Consider the following 13,217-nt stretch of genomic DNA (forward strand, 5'->3'; position numbering starts at 1 on the left):
TTGAGAGAGAGAGAGAGTATGAGTGGGGAGGGACAGAGAGAAAGGGAGACACAGAATAAAAAGCAGGCTCCAGGCTCTGAGCTGTTAGCACAGAGCCTGATGCGGGGCTTGAATTCACAGACCATGAGATCGTGACCTGAGCCAAAGCTGGATGCTTAACTGACTGAGCCACGTAGGCACCCCTGAAAAAAAATTTTTTTAATCCTGAGCTTAAATAATCACTTTTATTCTTGTTTATTTTTTTAAGACACCACTAATTTTTTTAATACTCAACAGTTTAATTTTACTTAAATATAGAGTGGAGTATGGTGTTTACTAAATTCTCTAATTTTGGTTTTTACATGCTCTATTTTTATGGTGTGTGTGTGTGTGTTTCTTCTTTATTTAACCCTTATTTAGTTATTTAATAAAATGTAGAATTGATGCTTTGGATAACAAGCCTTTCTCTTTTCTCATCTCTTTCCTCTGGCAGGAGAGCTACTTACTTTTATTTTATTTTATCCTATTTTGAATAGGTCTTAAGTTTTCCCCAATATGTGAGTGGCTTTGAAAGGGAAACAAAGGACAAGAACAAGTTTGCCTTGTTTAAATCTCATGTATGATGTTTATCAAAGATGAAGAGATTATTTTCTGCATGACTTTCAGAAAAGATCTTAGTCAACCATTGGCTATAGATTAGCAAGTGTTTCCTGCTAGACTATATGAAAAGGTCTTTGGTTTCAGTTCATAGAGATTAAAAGAAGAGAGAATGTACTTAAATCACCTAGTTTTTAGATATAAAAAAAAACAAAGCATAATGGATAAATGAGATAATACAGTATATGTTGACAATACCTAGCATAATGTATGGCACATAAAAAATATCAGCAGATGTAAGTTTGCCTGGTCTATACCAAATGTAAAAGCAAAATATCTTTTTTTTTATGTCATAAAGCAGAGATTCAAGGACATTGGCCTTAGAATCATATTGCCAGTGAAGAATTTCTGCTCAGTACTTAGCTGTGTCATCTCAAGTAGGTTACTCAATCTCTTTGTACTTGTTTTCCTCAATGTAAAATAAGAATCTAGTTCTGTAGTACTTTGGATTATGTCTAGCAGCATATAGTTATGGTAGTTTGTTTATTTGTTTATTTGTTTATTTATTTATTTATTTAGTAAAAGAATCACAGAGGGAGACCATACATGGAATATACAGTGTTTTCTAGTATTCCCAGGAACCCCAGGCCATATCTATTCTGCATCCTTAACAAGTGGCTTGCATCCTTAAAGTCATCCTGAATCCATGATAGTTGCTACAATTTTGTATACATTTAATGCATTGAGAACCTAAAATCAAATTGGGGCTCCCTTTCTGAGGAAAAGGAGAGAATTACTAACATGTAGGAATCTAGTAGTATCTGCCACATAATAAGTCTTTTGCAGGGTAGGTGAGATAATGAAATAGGATGAGGTGTGTAAGATGTCAAGGACACTGCCTAGGACATAGGAGTAGAGCATTTAAGCGGCATTTACCATTGACTATATTACAAAGCAAGTAAGTCACAGAGTCAAGATCTGTATGTATCTAGGTCTCCAGCTCTTCTCTATCTTTCATTTATCATGTATTAGTAATATATTAATGAATAAAACATAGTGGGATATTTAGAGGTTTCTACTAGCTACTAATGTATAGGTTTTTAATGGGGCGAATTCTGCTTGGTCCTTTCTTCCAAAGCCTACAAGTTTACAGATTCTGAAACTTGATTTTGTCAACCTATGATAACAGATGTGTCTTAGAGCAGACTTGCAGTAAACAAGCCTACACTGACCAATGTATAGTTATTATGATGTCAACTTATTAATTTACACTGAGACAGAGAACTTCTGAAGGAAAGGACACTATAATACTTGGCCTACATATTCATTCCCTGAGGGTGACCTAACCCTAAACCAAAATTTTATTTGAGAGTTATTAGTGAATATAATGGTAAGACAAAAACAAAATGAGCTTAAATTGGAAAATCACATCCTCTAGCTAAATGCCACCTTCTCTCTGGTGGCATGCTGGGTTCATACTGACCTTTCCACATTTGTTTTTTTCTTTTTCCTTTTCCCCCATATCATCTATACTTCCCATCTTCTCTTTAAAAAATATTAAAATTAGCCCCTAAGTCAGTTATTGCAAAAATTTGCTAATTATTCGATGCTAAATCTTATACCTAGGTCTTGGCCCAGATCTACTTAACCTGAATTTATAGGCACTTAAAGAGAGGTAGCCCAGGAATCCATGTATTGAAAATTGCCCCCAGATGATTCTGCTGAATGACTCTCCCTGGCCTGCTTCTAGGAATCAGTGGTCTAGTCTACAGCTTTTCTAATACAGTTAATATACTGAAGTGAGAGGCAGAGGAGGGAGCTGGGGAAGTTGAAAGCACAGATCTCTCTGAGAAGACATTTTACACTGCAGGTAAGTGTTATCCTCTCCCATTCCCTTTTAGTTTACTCTGAAATTCTGAAGAACTTTCTTCCTACTTGCCTTGAGAATTATGTTATAGGAGCCACTGTGACTAATTCTGTCAGCAGGGAAGGGACAATCAATCAGTACTTAGCAGACATATTCACTGGATTAGAATGCAGAAAATGATTCACATGCTAAACTAGAAGGAAAAACTTTGGTGGAGCAAAAGAAGGAACAACCACTCTTGACTGGACAGATTAGATAAGGGTCTAGGAAGGCAGTGGCATTTAAGTTCAGTTTTTACTACTGGGTGGGATTTTGACAAGTGACAACTGAAAAATATGAGTCTGGGCAAAGGGAGCACTGTGTACACAGGCATAGAGGTCTGACACTGTAGCATCATCTCTTTGGGCTTACACCAGAGGTCAACTCTGTTCCTTCCCTTGACTTGCCTATAACATGATTCTCCTGAGCTTTGGAAAATTCCATGTGGGTACCTGATGCTGCCCATGTTGAAAGGTTGGTAGAGTTTTGAGAGCCTGATCCAAAGCTGTGTCTTATTAACAAAAAAGGAAATAATAACAGATAGAGAAGATCAAGCCAAGCCCTGTGGGAGGTTAAAATTGGAGGTGAATAAGGTTTCATTGTCTTGTAAGTAGTCTTCTGAGACAAAGAATTGTGTTGACACAGATGTTCTGATTCATTAGCAAGATACCTTAAGAAATGAAAAGACCTTGAAGGCTATTGTAAAGATTTGGCTTTTATTCTCAGTAATATGAGAGGGTCTTGGAAGGTTTTAAGCAAAGGACTGTCAGGATCCAACTTATATTTTAAAGGAATCCCTCTCGCTATTGTGTTGAAATACGTTGGGGTGTGGGGAGGGGATTTAACGTGAAAACAGAGACCAATTAGAAGACTTTTGCTGAAATCCAGGCAAGTGATAATGGTATCTTGAACCAGGTGCAAGTAGATTGCTGTGAAGTGTTCTGATTCTGTATTTTAAATGTACATCAAATGATAGTTATGAAGGTATGAAAGAGGAAAGAAGGAAAGAGAAGAAACAAGCAATTGTTTTGACTGAGCAATGGAGTGGACAACAGGTTTGGCAGAAACATTTTAGTATTTTAATGCCTAGTATAACAGTAAACAGCGAATTATTTTACAGTTCTTTATAATTCCAAGGGAATTTATATTATTACATTATTTTATCATTTGGAAAACCTTGAGATAGAATTATTGTCATCTCATTTTACAGAAAATAAAACTATGACCCAGGGAAATAAAATTACTTGGCCTAAGACTGCACAGCCAATTGGTGATGGGACTCAAATTTTAACTCAGGCCTGACAGATCCATCCAGGTTATACTTTGCCTTTTAATTTACTGTTTATCTAGTATTTATTCAGACTAAGAGTACTTCTGCTTTCACAGTGATTTCTTATACTCCAATCTATGTAACCAAAGCAGCTACAGCTAATGCCATTCTGGGGAGATGCAGACACAAAGGGAAAGGTGAGAGAAATGCTTGAATGTATAACTGTACTTCTCTAGCAAATGGACACACTTAGCCATGCACACTTGTGACCTGAAGTGGCAACTTATTTTGCAAATTTCTGAGATATAGAAGAGTTCAATTAAAAGGAGGAGGCAATCAGGTGTCATGAAGGTAGTCCTTACATTGGGACTTGAAGTTAGAAGACCTAGTTCAAGTTTTAGCTTTCCAGAATATTAGCTGTCTGATGGTGTTTCTGTCAAAAAGCTAATGCAAATCCTATTTAGGATGAAATATTATTATTAAAGCTAATAATAATAATTAACAACTCATGAATGGCACTGATCACAAACATTATATTTTTTTAGCTACCATTTATCCTGCAAAGGAGGATCTTACTGATGAGAATTCTGACGTCAGTAAGTAGAGCTGGTACTGTTGGTAAACAGAAGTGAAAGACATTAATTCCATTGCTTTTTTAAAAATTTTTTTAATGTTTATTTATTTTTGAGAGAGAGAGAGAGAGAAAGAGACAGAGAGAACAAAAGCAGAGAAGGGGCAGAGAGGGAGACACAGAATCTGAAGCACGCTCCAGGCTCCAAGCTGTCAGCACAGAGCCCAACGCAGGGCTCGAACTCACGAGCTGTGAGATCATGACCTGAGCTGAAGTCACACACTCTACTGACTGAGCCACCCAGGCGCCCAATTCCATTACTCTTCATAGAAAACGTGTCATACTAAGTCCTCTGAAACACCTGGGCTAACCCTCTATTTTTTTCATTTGCCAGGAATTTTGGCTGAATTCAGGAACCCTTGATCTAATAAAAACCCTAAAATACAATGTTAGTGAAAAAATGTCTAAGCTCTCTCCTTAGCTCTTCTTCCTCTCTGCCCATTCTCTGTCCAAACACAACTTGTCACTTCAGTCAATGCCAGATGCATGGCAAGGTGAATTTATATTCAGTTGTTTGCCTGATTCAGATTGTGCATGTTTCTTAGCACTCTTAATGTCTCTCTGGATGCTTTGCATGTGCTTCCTGAGCAGCAGAGGCATGTGTTGATGAAAAGGAATTAACACACAGTAATCAAAATGGTCCCTGCTAGGGCAAGAAAGGGTATAATGGAATCATCTTGAAAGAGGACCATTTTCCATGGGTGTATAGATACTATCACGTGCAGCCTTGCCCATCTGTTGGCAGAACGGATTTTTAGCATATTGTCCACAGATGGATGATGTTAGGAGTGGCTACAATCCCTTGCCCCAGGCTTCTGAGCCAGAAGTGTGTCAGACTCATCTCTGGAGAATACTGCTGCTATATAGCATGTCTCACTCCTTTGCTGCTAGTGTTTTCCAAGTTGGCAACTGCATAAGCATATGATATTCGTTATTTAAAAAAAAAGTGAGAAGTCATTTGGGATCTTCCTAAATTATTCTCTCTAGGAAAGAAGCTGAGAGAAAGAAAGATTTTCAAATCTGATTCCAATCTCACAAATCATTTGAACCAGAGTGTCTTCCTAACCTTGGCCTGCCAGCTGCTCTGCTCTGCCTCTCCTGAACCCCATCCATTTATGATTTTCGAGTCACCTGTCAGTATGATAAGCAGGAGAGAGGCTACAGCAAGAGGGCAAATTAGATGTGAATGTCTCTGTGAGCCTCTCTGTCAATGGAAGCAAATGCAATTACATGTTGAGCAGGCAGAGGATCCAAACCAGAGAAGCTGCATGCTGTAGCAGAAAGCCACTGGAATGTGAGCTAGGAAATGGGCTCTAGTCTAATCCACAAGGGCTTCTGTATAGATGAAGTGACATTACATATGTTCTACGTCCAGTTACGACACACAGCAGATGCTCCATCTTTCCTTTTCCTGGTCCTGACTCTTTCATGAATTAATTGTGGTACTGAATAAATGAGCCATGCTCTCTACAATCTCATCTCTGGTGGAAGAAGAGCCCAGAATGAAGAGGTCATATTTAGACACTATGTTGCCAAGCACTGTGCTAAGTGTTTAACATAAATTGTTACATTTGATCCTCATAACCACCCTTTATGGTGGATATTATCAGCGTGAGTCAAATAAGACATTGAACACTCTTGCCCAAGGTCATGCAAACTTTATTTTTTTAAGTTATTATTTTAATTCCAGTTAGTTAACATACAGTGTTATATGAGTTTCAGGTGTACAACATAGTGATTCTAAAATTCCATACATCACCCAGAACTCATTACAATAAGTGCACCCCTTAATCCCCATCATCCATTTAACCCATACCCCCATCTCATAACCATCAATTTGTTCTCTACCTTTAAGAGTCTATTTTCTTGAATTGTTGCACTTTTTCTCCCCTTGGCTTATTTGTTTTGTATCTTAAATTCTCACTGGAGTGAAATCGTTTGGTGTTTTGTCTTTCTTGGACTTATTTTGCTTAGCATTATACTCTCTAGCTCCATCCAGGTCATTGCAAATGGAAATATTTCATTCTTTTTATGGCTGAATAATATTCCTGTGTGTGTGTGTGTGTGTGTGTGTGTGTGTGTGTGTGTGTAACCACCTCTTCTGCTTCCATATTTTTGTAATTGCTATTGTAAACAATGCTACTATAAATGTAGGGGTGTACGTATCCCTTCGATTTAGTGTTTTTGTATTCTTTGGGTAAATACCCAGTAGTATGACTGCTGGATTGTGGTTCTATTTTTAACTTTTTGAGGAAACGCCACATTGTCTTCCACAGTGGCTGTACCAGTTTGTATTTCCAACAGTGCACGAATGTTCCTCTATCTCCACATCCTTGCCAACATGTGTTGTTTCTTGTGTTACTGGTTTTAGCCACTCTGACAGGTATAAAGTGATATCTCATTATAGTTCTGATTTGCATTTCCTTGGTGGAAAGTTTTTACATGTCCATTGGCCATATGTATGTCTTCATTGGAAAAATGTTCACATCTTCTGCCCATTTTTTTAAAATTGTATTATTTGTGTTTTGGGTGTTGAATTTTATCAATTCTTTATATATTTTGAATACTAACCCCTTAGTGGCTATAACATTTGCAAACATATTTTACTATTCAGTAGGTTGCCTTTTAGTTTTATTGATTGTTTCCTACACTTTGCAGAACGTTTTAATTCGATATAGTCCCAATAGTTTACTTTCCTTTCCCTTTCCTCAGGGGACCTATCCAGAAAAATGTTACTATGGCTGATGTCACAAAAGTTACTGCCTGTGTTCTCTTCTAGGATTCTTATGGTTTCAGGTCTCACATTTAGGTTTTTAATTCATTTTGAATTTATTTTTGTGTATGATGTAAGAAAGTGGTCCAGGTTTCCCAACACCATTTGTTGAAGAGACTGTCTTTTTCCCATTGGATATTCCTTACTGCTTTGTCGAAGATTAATTGTCCATATAGTTGTAGGTTTATTTCTAGGTTTTCTATTCTGTTCCATTGATCTATGTGACTATTTTAGTGCCAGTACCATACTGTTTTGATCACTACAGCTTTGTAATATGTAACTTGAAGTACAAAACTGTGATGCTTCTAGTTTTGCTTTGGTTTTTCAAGATGGCTTTGGCTATTCAGGGATTTCTGTGGTTCCATACAAATTTTAGAATTGCTTGTTCTAGTTCTATGAAAAATGCTGTTGGTACTTTGAGATTGCATTAAATGTGTAGATTGCTTTGGGGAGTATAGACATTTTAACAATATTTGTTCTTCCAACCCATGGACGTAGAATATCTGCATTTCTTTGTGGTCCTCAACTTCCTTTTTCCTTTTTTAAAGTTAATTTTTAAAAATTTGAATCCAAGGTAGTTAACATATAGTGTTGTAATAATTTCAGGAATAGAATTCAGTGATTCATCCCTTACATATAACACCCAGTGCTCATCCCAACGTGTCCTTCTTAATGCCCATCACTCATGTAGCCCATCCACCCCATCCAACACCCCTCCAGCAACCCTCAGTTTATTCTCTGTATTTAAGAGCCTTTCATGGTTTGTCTCCCTATCTATTTTAAAATTACTTTTGCTTCCCTTCCCTTATGTTCATCTATTTTGTATCTTAAATTCCACATATGAGTGAAATCATATGATATTTGTCTTTCTCTGACATATTTCACTTAGCATAATGCACTCTAGTTCCATCCACGTTGTTGTAAATGGAAAGATTTCGTTCATTTTGATTGCTGAGTAATTGTGGTCCTCAATTTCTTTCATCAGCGTTTTATAGTTTTCAGTGTACAGGTCTTTCACCTCTTTGGTTAGGTTTATTACTAGGTATCTTATTATTTTGGGTGCCAATGTAAATGGGATTGTTTTCTTAATTTCTCTTTCTGCTGCTTCATTAGTGGTGTATAGAAATGCAACAGATTTCTGTACATTGATATTGTATCTTAAGACTTTACTGAATTTGTTTATCAGTTCTAGAAGTCTTTTTTTTTTTTTTTTTGGTGGTGTCTGTCAGGTTTTCTATATATAGTATCATGTCATCTGCAAACAGTGAAAGTTTTACTTGTTCCTTACTGATTTGGATGCCTTTTATTTCTTTTTGTTATCTGATTGCTGTGGCTAGGACTTTGAATACGTTGAATAAAAGTGGTGAGAGTGGACATCCTTGTCTTGTTCCTGATCTTATGGGTAAAACTCTCAGTTTTTCCCCATAAGGATGATGTCAACTGTGGGTTGTTCATATAACGGGTATGCAAACTTTAAATGACATTTTGGGTTTGTGGACTCTAATATCAAGGACAATGAGAGAATTGGAAACAATGTTTCTCAAAGTCTTCCTCATGGCAGAGGAATGGGAACACATGAGATTACCTCACATCTTCTGTTTTGTCTTTAAAATTCATATGGGTTTGGGGTGCCTGGGTGGCTCCATTGGTTAAGCGTCTGACTTCAGCTCAGGTCATGATCTCATGGTTCCTGAGTTGGAGCCCCGCATCAGGCTCGGTGCTGACAGCTTGGAGCCCGGAGCCTGCTTTGGATTCTGTTTCACCCTCTCTCTCTGCCCCTCCCCAACTCACACTCTGTCTCTGTCTCTCTCAAAAATAAATAAAAGTTAAAAAAATTAAAATAAAATTCACATGGGTTTATTTGCATTCTATCCCATAATGCATGTGTGATTGTTTTGATAAAAAATGAATGCCTTATAGCTGTGTTTATTTTCTGACTCTATGTGTTCCCTTCACAGTGTTAGTTCCTAGATACATGCACATCCAGAAATGTGTTAATAATCAACTTTGGTAGGTGATCTCGATGGTCCCTTCTATTTTTAATGATTTACAGGTTTAACTAATTGCCCTGGTTATCAAACAATTAGGATTATATAGATAAACAGTTGTCAGAGTTACTTAGAAATGTAATGTTGTATATTCCAAAGATAATTGGTTAAAAATGTTGCTAATAGAGTAGTCTCCCTAGGCTAATGCAAGGGACAAGCTATTAGAGTTGACTGACTACCACCTCTCCTGTGTAAGTATATCTCATACAGTCAACTGCCCATGTGAGACATGTGGGCACCTTTGAAGAAAGGGAATGTGTCATTTCTCGGCTCTCAAACCTATGTTGTTCAAAGGTCAACTGTAATAGGATTTGCTCTTGTATTATCTTCAGTAATTGATACATGTTTTACAGCTCCAGCCCTGACTTCTTCCCTGAGCTCTAAACCCTAATATCCACATCTTCCCTAAGACACATCTCAACTTCAACATGTCCTGATTCTCCTTCCAAAATCTGTTCCAACTGCAGCCTTTCCCAACTCAGAGGGAGCTCAATCCTGGTCAAAAAACCTTGAAGTCATTCTCAACTCTTCTTTCTTTAGCAGCTCACATCTAGTCCATCAACAAATCTTCAGGCATCCATCCTACACAGACATACAAAGTATCACCCCTTCTTGTGACTTCCACTGCTACCACCATGGTTTATAATTCACTTTCAGTTTCTTGTCTGTTAATTTCAATTGATTCTTAACAACCTCCCTGCTTACTAATTGCCTTCTAAACATTTATTCCAGGGATTCCAGAATGGTCCTCTTAAAATAAATTATATAAAGTTATTCTTTTGCTAAAAGCCCTAAAAGTAGAAGCCAAACTCCTTTTAATGGCATGGAAGCCGTTATATGAGTGGACTCTGGGCTTACTGGCATCATCAGCTACTGCAGGATCAGTCCCTCAGCCACATTAGATTTGGTGCAGTTCCTAACATTTTCAGACTTATTCTTTTCTCTGGGTCTTTGCATTTATCATTTCCTCTGTCTGGCACATTCTTTCCCTAGGTATGCTCATGATTTGCTTCTGTACCTTCTTCAAGTGTTTGCTCAGATATTACCTAGAAGTTAAATCTTTGCTGATGAACTTACTTAAAATTACTCCTCTTTCTTGAATGTTTCTCCTTTACCCAATTTATTTTTCTCCACATTACTTATTACTTTCTAATATATACTAGCCTTTGCTTTAAATTTATTTTTGGTTTCTTCCCCCGCCCTCCCCCACATACATTCCTATTCGTAATAAAAAGGAAGGCCCATGTAAACATAATTTTTGTTTTGTTCATTGCTGGACCTGCCAGAATCTAGAAAAGTGCCCTGGCACATATCATGCACCTATTAAGTATTTGTTATTTGAATGAGTTACATATAAAGAGATATTTCAACTCTTTTCCATTGATCAAAAAACTTGTTAAAATTTATATTTTGGAAGAAAAATCCATATTTGGATGACAAAATAAGACAAGATTATTTGATATTTACTTTATATATTAAATGTAATTTAAACGTAGGTCGAAATGACACTACATATGACAAAGACAACCTGCCTTCATGATTTGTGTAAAGAGTATATTTGGAGTTTAAATAATCAAGTTGCTTATAACTTAAAATGTTCATGATTTGTCTCTAAATTAAACCAGACATGTTCGTGTTTAAACCCAAAGCGACTTGAGGCCTCACAGTGTTTAGGGGAATGAATGAAGGTGTTCCGAACCCATGCATCTCATTCTTATCAGCTGCTCATCCCCTCCTGCTCTCAGTGTCCCTGGCATTTCTGCGACTTCCCAACACTAGGGTCAATTTTTCTGCCAAGATGAGCGAGGCTCTTGGTGCCCTCTAGACGTCCCCACAAAGGCAGAATTGTGAAACTTTCCACCAGCCCGCCTCCCGGGTCCTCCGCAGCCTCTCCCGGTGCCGGTTATTGTGGGTTTGACACCTGAGGCGTCCCCTATACCCTCTGGAGTGCGTCCAGTCCCCTCCCGGGGCCCTCCTCCGGCTGGAACCCGGGCAGGACTGCCACCCTCTTCTGACCTTCTTCCCCTCCCTCCCGTGCACTGCTTGCCTGCTGTGAAAATGGCTGTGAACAGGTTCCGTTTTGAACTGGCCCTGGGGAAACAGGTCAGGAGCTGTGTGCACAAGGGTGAGGGATCAGAGCCGCTGGGCAACCGGGAACGAATTCTTTTAAACATTTATATGTGAAACAAATGCGGTGGAAACAAGTTTCCCAAAGAACAGACAAGATGACGGAAGTGGAGCCGGGGAAGAAGTGGAACTTGGGCAAGTTCACCTACCTTGGTGTGGAGCTCGACACCGCCTACCCCGGCTGAGGCTGCCGTGGCGCTCTGGGACCCGCCAGAGCCGGAGGGGGAAGCAGACGCCCTGCTACAGCGCCTGCGCAGAGTGCGCAGCGAGGCGCGGCCCTGGGAGGCGGCCAGGTGGGAAAATGCACCTGCGGGCCTATCTGGACTTCCAGCCCCAGGTAGTGGGCTTCTGCAACAGCCCGGCCTTCAACCAGGTGGAAGACCAGGCTGAGATGATTGAATACTACCTGAGGCTTAAAAGCATGGTTGGCCCAATGTCTGAGCCACCCACCGCAGTAGCTTTATAGCCTGCTTGCCAATAAAGGTACAGCCTTCTCTTAAAAGGAAGGAAGGAGAGGGGCACCTAGGTGGCTCAGTCCCTTAAGCACAGGACTCTTCCTTAGGCTGGGGTCATGATCTAATGATAGGTGCTTTTGAGCCCCCTATCAGTCAGAGTGGAGCCTGCTTGGGATTCTCTGTCTCCCTCCCTCTCTGCCCCTCCCCTGCTCCCTCTCTCTCTCTCTCTCAAAAATAAATTAAGTTTATTTTAAAAAAATAAAAGGAAGGAAGGAAAGAAGGAAGGAGAAAGCAAGCCTCTAGAAGGGTATTGGGTAACATGGATTTAAATATTTAATTCCTTTTTAGTTATTTACAATAACCAAGATTTGGAAACAACCTAAATGTCCATCAACAGATGAATGGATAAGAAAATGTTATATATAAATACAATGGAATGTTATTCAGCATAAAAAAGAAGGAAATGCTGTTTTTTATAACAAACTTGGTGAACCTTGAGGACTTCATGCTATTGAAGTAACCTAGTCACAAAAGGACAAATACTGTAAGATTCCACTTATATGACATATCTCAAATAGTCAAACTCAGAGGGTAGATTGGTGGTTACCAGGGGAATGGGTTGGGAAAAGTAAAGAGTTGCTATTCATTGGGTATAGTTTTAGTAACACAAGAAGAAAAAGTTCTAGAGAGCTTTTTCCTGGTCGAGTTCAATATTGTGCCTATAGTTAACAATACTGTATTATACACTTAAAAATTTTTTGAAAGGGTAGATCTCATGATAAATGCTATTGCCACAATAAAAAAAGAGAGCAATTAAAATGGATACATATACTCTCTTAATGGCATATAAGCCCTTGCATAACTGAAAATCTTAGAAACATTGAACTAAAACAACTGTTCTGGTTTACAGAAGAAAAAAGAAGGTCTAGGGAAGGGGAATTATCTGCGTGGAGAAAGCTCCAGAACTGAAGAAGGCTCTTTATCAAAGTCATACACAATGTAGTTTGTATTCTAAAGTCCCCTTCCCAGTTTTAAGTATCCCAATTCCCCAATTTTTTTTCCCCTTCCCAGTTTTAAGTATCCCAATTCAAATGCCAAGTCTTTGCTACATTCCCTCCCATTCTTTTATCTTCTTATTGGGTGTTATTTATTTTTATTAGTTACTAACCAGAAGTGATTTACTAACTCACCTTTTCATTTAATCTAATTTGGTTGTAAATGTTTATATCAACTTCTTTCTTACATTTAGTTCTGATATTTGCTACAGTAAATGGTTGTGATCTTGTGCATATGTGAGAGAGAGGGAAAGAGAGAGAGAGAGAGAGAGAGAGAGAGAACCATGGATGATTAGGATCCTTATGAATTCTGATTGGTTGAATTTATTTGTGTTCCAACTATTAGAGAAAGATGCATATGTGCTCAGGAATAAAA

This window comes from Acinonyx jubatus, chromosome D1 (assembly GCF_027475565.1).
Source record: "Acinonyx jubatus isolate Ajub_Pintada_27869175 chromosome D1, VMU_Ajub_asm_v1.0, whole genome shotgun sequence".
In the NCBI taxonomy this organism is placed as follows: Eukaryota; Metazoa; Chordata; class Mammalia; order Carnivora; family Felidae; genus Acinonyx; species Acinonyx jubatus.